The following is a 10938-nucleotide window of genomic DNA, read 5'->3' on the forward strand; positions in this document are numbered from 1 at the left end:
TAAGGGCACTGAGAACGATTAAGAGACCCTGTTCCCTTCACAAAGCTACAATTCCTAACACAGGAAAAGGGATTGATGGTTAAACCACTCTGAGAATTGTAGCTGTGTGAGGGGAACTGAGGGTCTCCTAACAACTCTCAGCACCCTTAACAAACTACAGTTCCCAGGATTCTTTGGGAGAAGCCATGACTGTTTAAAGTGGTATGATACTGCTTTAAACGTATAGTGCAGATGGGAGTGTTTTCTTCTCCAAGATTCATGTTTGGGACAGTTGTGCTATGTGCCCAGTGGAAGGGTCCACACATGCTTGTGAAGGGGGAAAGGGCATTTTGTAAGAGGAGGAAACAGCTGGGAACAGAATTACAAAGTAGCTTTCTACTCTAGTCCACATCCACCAGAGTGCCCTGACTTTGCCAGAGATCTTTGGGATCCTGATTTTCAGGCTAGGTTCAAACACTAAGGCTGCATGCACATTAGTTCCTTAAAAAGCAGGGAGATCATTTTGTTTGGATGCAGTCTGAAACAAAACTGCACCCAGCTGTACACATCTTTACTGTTTGATTCAGCCCCACTCCTGATGTCAGAGCTTTTAGGACCGCCCACAGCAACACATTTCCATTGGACGCACCTTGGGAGTCACAACAGGTTGATCGACAGAACAGTTTCACATCAGTGTGAAGCTGGTTTGAAGAGAAAACGATCCCATCTCACAAACCCCAGAATTTAGAGTTAAAAGGGGTGGAGTTTGACTAATGTACACCTCCGTTTTCACAAAACAGAGGTGGAGACTCACTGAAACCATTATATCTAATTATCTGCACTGACAGTGTTTTACACAAGTAGGCCCAGATCTGACCATTCTAAAAACTTACCAAAAATACGAGGCCAACCAACATGAAAATGAAGAATGAAGTTGTCAGGCACAGAAGGACAGTAGCCCATGCTGGAAAAGTGACACAGTTAGGATAGCATGCAGTGTTCCCTACAAAATGACAGGATTAAAAATATAAGTGGCCCAGACAGAGAGCAATTTCATAGAATCATAGAACTGAAGAGTTGGAAGGGGCCTATAAGGCCATCGAGTCCAACCCCCTGCTCAGTGCAGGAATCCATCATCAACAAGACTAGTGTGTATGTGTGTGGGGGATGGACATGCAGGCTCTTGGTAGAGATCCATATTCCAAACACACAGCAGTTTATAGGGTTACTTTCAATGTTCTCTAGTTTAGGTTTTGGGATGAAAGGAGTGCATTCAGAAAAGGCAGAAATATTGCCTAGAAACTCCTTGTTGTTGTTGTTGTTATGTGCCTTCAAGTCGACTACGACTTATGGCGATCCCATGAATCAGCGACCTCCAGTAGCATCTGTCATGAACCACCCTGTTCAGATCTTGTAAGTTCAGGTCTGTGGATTCCTTTATGGAATCAATCCATCTCTTGTTTGGCCTTCCTCTTTTTCTACTCCCTTCTGTTTTTCCCAGCATTATTGTCTTTTCTAGTGAATCATGTCTTCTCATTATGTGTCCAAAGTATGATAACCTCAGTTTCATCATTTTAGCTTCTAGTGATAGTTCTGGTTTAATTTGTTCTAACACCCAATTATTGGTCTTTTTCGCAGTCCATGGTATCCACAAAGCTCTCCTCCAACACCACATTTGTGAGAATGTTCATTTTTTTAAAAATTGGAACCAATCCATCACTTCTGTGTCAACCCCTCTAACATTACTAGGCCATAGCTGAGCTGTAGAGCAGTTGCTTTACATGCAAAAAGTCCTGGGTTCAATCCCTGGAATCTCTAGATAAGATTGGGAGTGACCCCTCCACACACACTGAAACCATGGGGAGCTGCTGCCAGTCAGTGTAGACAGTACTGAACTAGTTGGACCAATGGTCTGCCTAGGTATACGGCAGCTTCCTTACATACAATAACTACATTAAAAAATCACCTGTTGAATGGGATGTCATGATGATGCAATGTAGAGTCAATCAGAATCGACTACATGAACGCATCACCAAGAGCAACCAAATCCAATTGAGAGTGAAGGTGACAGACAAATAGTACTGGCAATGGACCCTATTTCGGGGCAGAACTTTTTTTTACAGGGCAAACACATAATTAGAAACCACATGGTTGCATTCCAAGCTAGAAATGGACATTTGAAGAGTCAATTGCCAGGAAAGTGGATCCTTACTACTCATGCACACCCAAGTCGATTTTGGCCCATCTCTCTCTCCTTCACCCACACATCAGGCTCTGAGACCATATAACAGCTTGGCTTAGGGAAGGGGGAATGGCCTTGGGCTGTGAGCATTTTTTGTATGGGAGGATCAGCAGATACAAGAATGGTTGTACCCTCCCTCCTTCTGCCTGCCAGTTCTCCCATATAAAATATCCCCTTGCCCCCCCTTACATGTGCGTTACCAAAGCAAATATCACTTTGCAGGAAAACAGGAAGCTGCCTTCTACTGAATCAGACCATTGGTCCATCTAGCTCAGCATTGTCTACACTGACTGGCAGCAGCTCTCCAGACCTTTAGGCAGGGGTCTTTCCCTGCCCTAGCTGGAAATCCCAGGGATTGAACCTGGGACCTTCTGTAGTCCCAGGAGTTACTTAGTACCTGAGCAGTCTCCTAAGTAACATTTGTTACTAGACACCAGACACCATGAGAAATCACTACAGGCAAATAAACTTGCCTATCCCTCTATGCCGGGTAGCCAAAGTGGTGCCCTCCAGATGTTGTTGGACTACAACGAGGGGATCAGAAGGATGGAGCAACTCCCCCATGAGGAAAGGTTGCAGCATTTGGGGCTTTTCAGTTTAGAGAAAAGACAAGTAAGAGGAGACATGGTTAAGGTGTATAAAATAATGCACAGTGTAGAGAAAGTGACTAGAGAAAAGTTTTTCCCCTCTACTCTGAAGGACCCAGAGGGGCTATAGATTTGGTTGCTTATTACCTTGAGTATTGCCAGAAGATTCTTTAAGGGTAGAACTGACATTTCTAGGCAGGACAGAAGTGGTGCTCTCTTCATGGCCCTGGGTATTCGTTTTCCCAGTGATGGTATCAGTAATATTTTCTGTTGAAAAAAGAGTCAGATTTTCGGGGGTTTCTGATGGGGTGACATCTTCCTGACCAGGGGAGACTTCCTGAAAGTAGCTGATGTCACTTCCTGTCTTGACCATCGGGACTCCATTTTGGGTTGTAGCACTTGCAGGACCCAGGCTATTTGCGTAGGTAGCAGAAGCGGTGTATGTAGAAGTAGTGTTGATGACATTTGGGGAGGCATTTTCAGTGGCATCTTCAAAAGCAGTGGAGGAGACATTAGGGGTGGCTGTAGGGGTGGCCGATGCACTTTGCAAAGTGGTGCCTTGAATTTCACTATCCGCTGTAGTGTCACCGCCTGTTCTAGAGGTGTCTCCAATAATGACTCCAAGGTTGATAGCGGTACTTCCTCCAGCAGTAATAATTGTGTTTTTACCATGAGCTGTAACATTTACAGTCAATGTGACTGTATATCTTCGAGAGATGTGGGTTGCCTTATAAATAATATTCACGACCATTATGAACGGCAGGGTGTTACATATCCTACCAACAGTCTCACCATCTCTGTTGGCTGGGAGGATTGTCTTCATTTCCTCAGTTGTCCCTTCAGTGAGAATGGGACCTGTGGGTGCTGGGAGAGGGCAATAAATATATATCATATTTCCTGCATTGGTATGAGATTCTCCTGTAAAACTCCCCACCTCCTTGGCACTTACTTCATGCAAACAGAAATATTGGGGGACGGGACATACCTCAGTGGCAGAGCATCTGCTTTGCATGCAGAAAGTCCCAGGTTCCTGCCCTGGCATCTCCAGTTAGAGCTGGGAAAGACTCCTGCCTAGGAAAGAGCTGCTGCAAGTCAGTGCAAACAATACTGACCTACATACAAGAAGTAGTGGTCTGACTTGGTATATTCTTATATTCCTATTCACTGGTCAATGCTTGGTAATTAAAGAAATAGAAGTCTTGTATAGGGTGACTAGCTAAGCAGGGAAACACACACACATACACCTAGAATGGCACCCCAGATTTGCTGCATGAAGCAGTTTGCTTCACATTGCCTAATGGGAGGGCCGGCCTTTATTTTATTTTATGTTATTTATTATTGCATTAATATCCCATCTATCTTCCAAGGAGCTCAAGCTGGTGTTTCCCCCTCCCTCTTATCCTCACAACCACCACCCTGTGAGGTAGGTTAGGCTGAGAGTTGGTGACTGGCCCAGAGTCACCCAGTGAGCTTCATGGCTGAGTACTGTAACCACTACACCACCCTGGCTGTAGATGGTGTGTCAAAAATCCTGGGCTCTGCCACATAGTGGGCAAATGGTTTTTTGATCCTATTTGGCTAAGGATGAATCATAGGCACACATACCTGGGAGCAAGACCCATTGAGCACTGTGGGAGTTACTTCCAAGTGAACATGCATCAGCTTTGGCTGTCAGTCCAAGAGGTCTTACCTGCTTCTGCAAGGCACAGGATTACTAGGAAGATGATCTTGCAGGGGGCAGCCAGAACCGGCTCCATTGCAGTTGCTCCTTGTCCTCAGTGACCTCATCCTAGAGCAGGAGGGCCAGTGACCAAATTGGATGGTTTTATGGGAAGGAGGACGCACGGTTTCCCATGACACCGAGGAGTGTTCCCATTAAAACGGAAGTGCTTCTGCCTAACGATATGGGAGCTAGTCAGGTGCTGATGGACAGCAAGAAAAAGATAGGTTGTAAAGGGTAATAAAACAGCCTTTCACCTGGGGCTGATTCTTCACATCCTTGCTCCCAGTTGGGTCAAAGTCTGTTCCAGCCATATTTCCCCAGATTTTTATTACATCTCATTTTCCATCTCCCCTCTACCTGTAAAACCTTTCTAGAAATGGAAGAGAAAATGTGCGCGTTGACTGAACCTTCTGGGGCAAAGGAATAAGAGAGCAGGAGAACTGAAGGGACTTCATAAACCCATATAGATCCATGGGTCTGAAGCATTACCACTGCCACTGGTCCACTGCCACTCCTTTGCAGAAGCCAGATGTGCTGGGGGGAGGTTCTTGCACGTATGTATCACCTTTCTTCCAAGGCGACGTACATGTGGTTCCTGAGTGGTCACCCATCCAGGCACTGACCAGACCCAGACCTGCTTAGCTTCAGCACAGTGGTAGCCTTGTGTGCTTACACACCATACCCCTGGGCTCCCCCAACCCCTATTCAAATCATCATCCAAATTTTGAGAAGAAAATTATCATATCCATAAATGACATTTTGATTTTTTTTAAAAAAGGGCACAAATCAGTGAACAAAATGTATATGGTAGGAGAAAGAGTATGACAATAACAACAATAATAAAACAGAACAGGGCCCCACCACAGTCCAGTGCTCCTAAACCTCACTGATTTAAACTCACTGAAATTAACAGGGTTCTGAAGTGCTTCAGGTCAAGAGGATTGTGCCCATGAAAGGCAACTGGTTATTTAAAAATATATAATAGCAAAGAATGGCTAAGGCACCATTTCATAACTGGAAAGTCTTTGCAAATGCATGTATTTTGGGTTTACCCTCTCTCTGCATGGTGCTCGCCCAGTACATATTTATTTGTTTATTATTTATTTATTAGATTTATATCCTGCCGTTCTTCCCAGTAGGAGCACAAGGCAGCAAACAAAAGCACCAAAAACACTTTAAAACATCATAAAAACATTTTAAAATATAAAATACATAGAAAAGAACACATGCAAAGCTTATTTGTAGCTTGATCCTGAATCTCGTGCCAATGAAGAGCAGACAAGGGATGCTGCTAACAGATGTAGCCTTTTCCTTTTTTTAAAAAAAAGATGTTTCCCTTTGCACATGTATGACACAGCTATGCAGCAGAAAGCTCCATACAGAGAGAATGGAGGCATTTTGCTGGAGGTATTTAAGCAGAGGCTGAACATACATCTATGGGGGATGCACTGACTAGGAGGCTGGACTGGATGACCTTCCTTTCAACTCTATGAATCTAAGGAACCCCTACTGTATTCAGTGGAGCTGACTCCCAGGAAACTGACTAGATGGCTAAAGGAACCTAGTGGTGTCTGGAGTTGAATGGAGACTTGGGCTGTGTACACATCATACTTTTAAAGTACCTGACTTCCTCCAAAGACTCCTGAGAACTGTAGTTTATTAAGGGTGTTGGAAATTGTAGTTCTGTAAGGTGTAAACTACAGCTCCCAGGATTCTTTGAGGGAAGCCCATGTGCCTTAAATGTATGGTGTGTATATAGCCATGGAAGGAAGTGTATGTAAGTGAGTGTATTCAAATTCAGATTGTTTACTGAAGTTCCTAAACCAGTCTACTGTAAATCTGAGGATATTCTAGCCTCTACTGGATTTTGCATTCTTTTCTGCTACCCCCCAATACATAACTAGTGGTTTATGAATTCCATACTGATGCCATAGAGTATCAATATATTCTATTATAATTCACTCTAAACAACTGAGTTTTGACAGTAGTTTCCAAATTTATAATTTATGAAAATATTTATAACCCTTTTGCTCAGTTGAACGTTTCCAGGGTGGCTTATAAAGTGCACTGGAAAAGGATATCCAAAATTAAAGCATATCATATACAAACAAACCAAATTAATAAAAGGTCACAGCTAAAGTTCCAGTTAGCAGCAGCAACTAATCAACATAAAAAACAACAACACTCAGAGCACCCCAAAAACCAGCTGGAAGAGGTTTGCTTTAGCTCGGCACCTAAAAGCTAGCAAGGAAAGAGTGAGACATCTTCCCTAGGCAGGGATTTCCACAACTTAGTGCCACAAAAGAGAAAGCTTTCTCCCTGCATCACCATCCAACATATTTCAGGGTCACGCAAAGCAGGGCACTTGAAGAGGATCTTAACTTGAGGGTAGGTTATCCTAGGCAACTCAGACGATTTGGGGCTTGGAGCCCAAATGTATTCTTAAGGCAGGTTACAATAAAATCCATGTTTAAAAAAGCACATAGAAGAACATCCCTAATTTAAAACAATGCAGTGCCTGAGGATCATCAAACAAACAGAGATCAACTTTGTGATTAATACAAGCAGATCAGCTAGTCGTCTCAAATGCATTGTGAAATCAAAAAGCTTTAGTGAGCTTTCAAAAAGCTATGCATGAGGGGTCCTGACAATGCATTCCATATGGTGGGCACCATCACTAAAAAGGCCCTGCTCTTCGCACTTACCAGTTTTACTTCCAAAGGTCTGGGAACTCCGTGGAGCTGAGCACATGGAATGATGCATCCCTAAAATACCAAGGACCTATGTGGTCTTGGGCAGGTGTGGGGAACCCTTGGGCCTCCAGATTTTGCTGAATTACAACTCCCATCAGCCCTGGTCACTGGCCATGCTTGCTGTGGCTGACAGCCAACCTGGTCTAGGATTTTAAAGGTTAGAACCAGTTCCTTGAGTCAAGAAACTAACTGGAAACCAGAGTAGGATCCTACATAAAGATCAGAGTAACAGGCTCTCTGTGGCTAACAATGGTAAATAAGTGGGTCGCCATATTCTGAAGCAGCTACTAAAATGTCCAGATGTTCTTCAAAGACAACCCATGTTACAGTAGGTCAAATGGGAAGTTACCATAGTGTGTATGACAGTGGTCAAGTATTGGTCATGTTTCAAAGCAAACCCCCACTCAGAATGTACAAATTATTTTGTTGGGTCATATGGGCGGAGTACTTGAATATTTGAACACAAGTAGCAGATTTTGGGTAGGACTTTTGGGTAGCTAGTAGGGGAATAGCTGCAGCACTGGGGCACTGGAGAAGACCTGCCCTGGGAGTGAGTATTGGAGCATCTGGGTGCTTGCTCCCTTGCTCGCTTCTCTGGGTTGCTGTCTCTTGAGACAGCTGAAGTCCCTGGAAAGTGCTGCAAGGACTGGGACTCCCTCCCTGACCATGGCTCCAGAGAAAGGCTCCAAACAATCTTGCAGCCTCTTGCATCAGCTCCTGGCTGGGTAAGGGGGCATAAAACACTGGCTTCTCTTGGGCGGTGGGTCTGCCACCAGAGGGGTTGCCCCTTTGGGAACCTCTTAGGGAGTCCTGAGGGTGAGGGCGCTGGGAGGAGTTGTTCTGACCCATCTTTGCCCAGCTGGGTACCCAGTGCAACACCAGCACAGGCTGCAGGGGGGGGGAGTTGCTGTGGTCTACAGAACTTCCACCTCTGGCACCAGGAAACCACTTTGTTTTGGAGCTGGCTGTGCGCGCCTGCATCTGGTGTTGGGCCCAGGAGACAGTAAACTAGGGCTGCTGCTGGTGTACCGTCCACCCTGTTACTCGGCAACTTCTCTGACCAAGCTGGCAGAGGCCATCTCAGCTGTAGTATTGGAGGAGCCCAGAACAATAATCCTGGGTGATTTCAGCGTCCAAGCTGAGGCTGCCTCTAGTGTTCCAGCTCAGGACTTCATGGTCTCCATGATGACTATGGGGCTGTCTTAAGTTGTCACGAGCCCAACACATAGAGCAGGGCGCACCCTTGACTTGGTTTTTGCTCCAGATGGAGAAAGGGGTGGTCTGGACATAAAGGGGGTGGATGTCACCCCATTGTCATGGTCAGACCACTTCCTGGTGAAGTTTAGACTTATGACTCCGATTCTCCTCTGAAGGGGTGGTGGACAGATTAAGATAGTCTGCCCCCAGAGACTAATGGAATCTACAGGATTCCTGAATGCCCTGGGGGAGTTCCCAGTAGATGACCCTGTTGAAGCCCTTGTCACTCTGTAGAACAGTGAGGCACGTCATGCACTTGACACAGTTGCCTCCGATAGCCCTCTCCAGCATTGTAGAGCCTAGAGTGCACCTTGGTACACCAGTGAGCTAAGGGCAATGAAGCAGGCTGGATGATGGCTACAGCGCAAATGGCGGAAGACGTGCTGTGAAGCTTATTGGGCACAAGTAAAACATCCTGTGTCTATTGTGCAGCGGTGAGTGTGGCAAAGAAGGCCCTCTCTGCCACCATCACATCCTCAATTAGCCGTCCAGTGGAGCTTTTCCATATTGTCAGAGATTTGCTGACATCAGCTCCAGGAAATGGGAGTTTTAGAACCTTTGGAGGCCCATTGTGAATTGTTTGCAAGGCACTTTGAGGGTAAAGTTGCTCACCTATGTAGCAATCTTAATGCCCATCCACACCTACTGTAATCCCCACTGAAGTTTCCAGTGCAACGTCTGCTGCAACTTATTGGGAACAGTTTCAATTGATGCCGCCTGATGATGTCAACAAGGTGCTTGTGATGATGTGGCCAGCAACATGCCCTCTCGACCCTTGCCCTTCTTGGCTTATAAAAGCTTGCTGAGGGAGTATGACCAAGTGGATCCAGGGTGTGGTGAATGCATCTTTGCAGGAGGGTGTGGTCCCAGATGTCCTGAAAGAGGCAGTGATCCGACCGCTCTTGAAAAAGCCCACCCTGGACCCATTGGTTTGTGACAACTACCGCCCAGTTGCAAATACCCCCTTTTTAGGGAAGGTGATGGAGAGGGTTGTGGCACAGCAATTGCAAGTACTCTTGGATGAAACAGATTATCTTGCCCTGTTCCAATCTGGGTTCAGGCCTGGTTATGGGACTGAATTGACCTTGGTTGCCCTGATGGATGACCTTTAGTGGGAGGACAGGGGAGTGTGACTCTGTTATTCTTACTTGATTTCTCAGCGGCTTTTGATACCATTGACCATGGTATCTTTCTGGGCTGACTTGGTGAGATGGGTATTGGAGACACTGTTTTAGAGTGGTTCCCATCCTATCTCCAAGATCATTTTTAGATAATAGCATTGGATGATTGTCTTTTGGCCCCCTGGCAGTTGTGCTGTGGGGTGCCGCAGGGTACCATCTTGTCCCCTATGCTGTTTAACATCTATATGAAGCCCTTGGGAGTGGTCATCAGGAGATTTGGGGCAAGGTGTAAGCAGTACACTGACGATACCCAGCTCTATTTCTCTGTAACATCTGAATCAGGAGAGCCTGTGCAAGCCCTGGACCGGTGCCGGGCTGGATGAGGGCCAATAAACTGAGTCTGAATCCTAGCAAGATGGAGATGCTGTGGGTTGGTGGTTCCTGAGTTCAGATAGTTGGTCAGATGCCTGCTTTGGATGGGGTCATACTCCCTCTGAAAGAGCAGGTCCATAGTCTGGGGTTGCTCCTGGATCCATCTTTGTTGCTAGAGGCCCAGGTGACCTCAGTGGCTAGCAGTGCCTTTTACCAGGTTTGGCTGGCAAGATACCTGCAGCCGTTTCTGGACTGGCATAGACTGACCACTTTTGTCCATGCACAGGTAATCTCCAGGCTGGATTACTGTAATGCATTCTATGTGGGGTTATCATTGAGGTTGGTGCAGAAGCTGCAGCTGGTGCAAAATGTGGCAGCGAGACTGCTCACTGGGGCAAGGTATCATCAACGTCACCCCGCTGCTGAAAGAATTGCATTGGCTACCTATTAGCTACTGGGCCAAGTTCAAGGTTCTAGTTTTGGTATATAAAGCCCTCTACAGCTTGGGACCAGGATACCTGAAATATTGTCTTATCCCTTATATACCAAGTCAATCACTGCTCTCTGCAGGTGGGGGCCTCCTGCAGATACCATCTTATCAGGATTTCTGCTCTGCACAACATAGGAAACGGACCTTTAGTGTAGTGGCGTCTACCCTTTGGAATTCCCTCCCCTTAAATATTAAACAAATGCCATCTCTGTTGTTTTTCAGCTCCTACTGAAGACCTTCCTCTTTCAACAAGCCTTTTACGTAGAGACCTTATCCCAGTCTGCATCTGTGTTGGAATTGCTTTTTAAGATGTTTTTAAAGCATTTTCTTATTTTTAAAAAAATGTTTCTAAAGCTTTAAAAATGTTTTTAAATGTTTTGTTTTAATATATTTTATAGTCTGTTTTTATGATGT

Source organism: Rhineura floridana, chromosome 3, assembly GCF_030035675.1.
Source record: "Rhineura floridana isolate rRhiFlo1 chromosome 3, rRhiFlo1.hap2, whole genome shotgun sequence".
In the NCBI taxonomy this organism is placed as follows: Eukaryota; Metazoa; Chordata; class Lepidosauria; order Squamata; family Rhineuridae; genus Rhineura; species Rhineura floridana.